A 4334-nucleotide genomic window follows, 5' to 3' on the forward strand; every position below is an offset into this window, starting at 1 on the left:
TATATATATATGTATATATATATATTTATATATATATATATATATATATGTATGTATATATATATATATATATATATATATATATATATATATATATATATAGAGAGAGAGAGAGAGAGAGAGAGAGAGAGAGAGAGAGAGAGAGAGAGAGAAATCAACGGCACGTGCGAGAGGTGTTCAGATTAAGCTAAAAAAAAAGATGGTGAGAAAAATTACATTTGAGAAGGGGAAAAACTAACATAATGTTGTGAAACCTTAAGTGAACAATTATGAAACACTTTCCCATGATGCTATCAGTGTTGTAAGAAGTATAAGAAGTATGACACTATTTGTCATCACAAATACCTGTTATTGTCAATGCTCCTAAATCTATATGAAATTTATAGTAGCATCGCTCTCGGTAACTGGGTATTTTCCTTGAATGATGTCGATGATGCAAATATGTTTATTTTTAAAATCTGCATCTTTTGCAGATATTATTTTTGTCTTTTATATGATATTATATCACGATTTTATTTGCTAATATACTCAGTTTCTAATACTAATTTAGTAATGCAAAGAAAATGCATGATTTCAAACTCATGCAAACCTCTCTCTCTCTCTCTCTCTCTCTCTCTCTCTCTCTCTCTCTCTCTCTCTCTCTCTCTCTCTCTCTCTCTCTCTCTCTCTCTCTCTCTCTCTCTCTCAAAGGAGGGGCAAATAGAGATGTTGCAGAATAGACACCAAAATTCTCAGCTCGCAAATGTGTCGCCATTAAAATCTTCTGAACACATCATAAAGAAGGAATAAATTTCGTTCTTCTGGTATGTGTGTGTGTGTGTATGTGTTTGCATGCCCGGTCACATGCCTGCGAGCGTGCGCGCCAGAATGTGATCAATTAAGCATGACCCTCCGAGCAATGCTGTATCCTTTAGGGGATGTTTTTATTATATTACTTCATACAATAACACGTAAAATAAGGAATGTCTTTTTAGAGAAACCTCATCAATATATATTTTTTCTTGGCAGTAGATGGTTCAATAGATATACTTCATTCAGTCTTCATTCTCGGCGGATGACGTAGCACAGTGCTGAAGACTGAAATGAATTGTGACCAGCGTGGCAAATACGTAATTTCAGCATGACACTTCAGTCACATGAAAGCAAATCGGACCTGTAACAAACAAAGTTTAGTTTTGGTTATTAAACTTGTGTATGCCTCAATCAAAAACCAGTCTGGTACCATAAGGTACTCTTACATAGTTTTTTTTATGAAACTTGTTATGCCTCAATCAAAAACCAGTCTGGTACCATAAGGTACTCTTAAATATATCTGAAGGTACCTGGGTTATTAATTTTTAAATAATACTTTGCTTTTATTAGGGAGCAATCCATTCCAAAACTGGAATTATAGTAAGGATTTTCTTACGGTTCTGATTTGAATATCAGTTACCCATTAATCATATTTTATGTAGCTATTAAGCAGAAGTAGATCGATGATTAGAATAATCAAATGGAAATATGAATAAGTGAATTATAAAAACATTAAATAAAGCGCAAGACGGACCTTGAACGGGTATTTAAGAAAAAAAAAACTCTGGAACTTGTAATGTCATCATTCTTAAGAATTACAAGAAAATGAAAAAATAAGAATAATAAAGAATTCTATTTTCTGAGTCTCTTGTCTGTGGAAACTATTGGAAAACAAAAAATGTCAAAATAAAATTCACTCTTACGTCATTATTCCCATTTTGCCAAAATAAAAAAAAAATAAAAATCATGAGAGTTGCAAAGAACTCCCCTTAATGAGATGCCATTTCATGAGAAGGTGAAAAAATATAATCAAAATTACGATGTTGCAAAACTGCAATGCATGTCACGGCTAAGCTTTGGGCTAAGAGGGAATGGTCACGAATTTAGATTGGTAATGTGAAAAAGCAAATGTTTTGCAATCTCCATTCAAAAATGACATGAGGATCTTGATATAGGAACTGTCTGATTCGAAGACTTTTTTTGAGTTTACTGGACTGAACTGAATTGAATATAGAATTTAGGCCCAAATCCAAGCACTGGGACCTATGAGGTCATTCAGCGCTGAAGCGGAAATTGACAGTAAATGGTTTGAAAGGTGCGACAGTAGGAAAGCCTTGCAGTTGCACTATGAATCAATTGCTGGGAGAGGGTTAGGGAAAGTGAGATGGAAGAAAGAGAATATGAGAGGAGGTACAGTAAAAGGAGCGAAAGGGGTTGCAGCTAGGGGCCGAAGGCACGCTGCAATGAACCTTAAATAATGCCTACGGGGCTTTTTGAGTTTAGCATGTCACATTGATTCAAAGACCTTTCTCTTTGAGTTTGAAAAAAAATGTTGTCATTTTTTATAATTAAATTTGGAAAATGTTCTAGATTTTTTATAGCACATTTTATACTTATACATAATAGATATTCCTTTTAAACTAGACTTATTCTTAGCTTCTAAAGTCTCGTTCAAGAGTTTCAGCAACTGAAGGATGAAATTTCAATCACTGTGAATTATTTCTTGCAAATGTCCGAAATGCTTCTTTTTTTATACCAAATGCCAACTGGACGGGGCAACTAGATGCCATTTTGGCAGCCCAGGGCAGGAGGAGACAAGGAAAACGGAAAAGGGAAGAAGAAAAATTATAAGTCTGAGGATACGGAAGCGTGACCACCATTTCGAAGCTGAGCAGTAAATGAACACGAACAGTCCTAGTAAAACCATGTTGGCCCTCTTCAAAGGCCATCGCTGCTTGCTGCAGACTGCTAAGGTTTGTTGCAAATCCAGTAATCAATACTCTAATGAGCCATCACCGCTCGCAACAAACCGCTAAGGCTTGTATCAAGTCCCAGCAACCGGTATTTCATAGAGCCAGGTTCGATAACCTTTTCATTCCCAAGCCAGTCACGACCAGCCGCTGGAAACCTTTCATTTACACGATGTCACGTGACCTAGCTTCCGTTTGACCTGGTTGAGTGACATGGGTGAATGACCTTGCGGTGGGCGTGGCAACTCCGTTCGTATATCAAGTTGATCGCGACTTTTTTTTTTTTTACTGGTCAATTATGTCGACATGATTGGGTGATTAGAATTGTTTAGAGTGTCGCAGTAGGGAAGGGCGTTGGTCTTTTGAAATATAAATATTTTGTTTCTTTTTTTACTATCTTTGTCTTGATAATCTCAGCTGTGATGTAATAATTCGTTTTGATGCGTATGTATATATGCTTCGGTCTCCCCCACCTTTTCTCTCTCTCTCTCTCTCTCTCTCTCTCTCTCTCTCTCTCTCTCTCTCTCTCTCTCTCTCTCTAGGCAAATAATCTTCTTTATAGCCTATTCACTTTTTATTGTACAATCTCTCTCTCTCTCTCTCTCTCTCTCTCTCTCTCTCTCTCTAGGCAAATAATCTTCTTTATAGCCTATTCACTTTTTATTGTACAATCTCTCTCTCTCTCTCTCTCTCTCTCTCTCTCTCTCTCTCTCTCTCTCTCTCTCTCTCTCTCTCTAGGCAAATAATCTTCTTTATAGCCTATTCTCTTTTTATTGTACAATCTCTCTCTCTCTCTCTCTCTCTCTCTCTCTCTCTCTCTCTCTCTCTCTCTCTAACAAAACCACTCATCCTCTCTGACTGATCTATTCAGGTCTTGCAATCTGCATAATCGGTGCATTTCAGCTTGACTCACAATGACAGGAATAACGCCATATTCTATTTATACAAAATTACACTATTACAGCTCATTCTCATTCTCTTATGTCATCACCTATTGTATAACACTGACGTCTTACTGAAAACAATCGGAGTTTTGCGATTCATTGTCTTCTTCTTCTTCTTCTTCTTCTTCTTCTGGCTGTTCATTTCCTTCCGCTTCTATCGAGAGCTTTTAAAAGAATTGGTAGGTTTAGGTTGACTGCGAAAAAATCGTAGTTTTGTTAGAATATTTTGCATACTTTTTACTTTGTTGAGAATGGACATCATAGATTTTAGGGTATAAGCAGTGTTACTGATAATATTATTGTAAATGAAATTACTGTTGCTGTAATTTAATCACAATTGCTTTAGAAATTAGTATTAAAACCACGTCTTCATATTATTTTCTTGTTCTCGTACATATTATTATTATTATTATTATTATTATTATTATTATTATTATTATTATTATTATTATTATTATTATTATTAACTGGTTGCAGTCTTTGGAGTAATATTTTAGCATTTATCGGCTCAGCCAAAGACCACTTTAAGTCTTATAAGCCCAAAAGACCCTTTTCCGCTGACCCAAAACCCTACCCCGACCCCACTACCCCCCAGCTACCGAATTGACCAAACCTAGCCATGACTCAT

The sequence above is a fragment of the Macrobrachium rosenbergii genome, chromosome 15 (genome assembly GCF_040412425.1).
Source record: "Macrobrachium rosenbergii isolate ZJJX-2024 chromosome 15, ASM4041242v1, whole genome shotgun sequence".
NCBI classification, from domain to species: Eukaryota; Metazoa; Arthropoda; class Malacostraca; order Decapoda; family Palaemonidae; genus Macrobrachium; species Macrobrachium rosenbergii.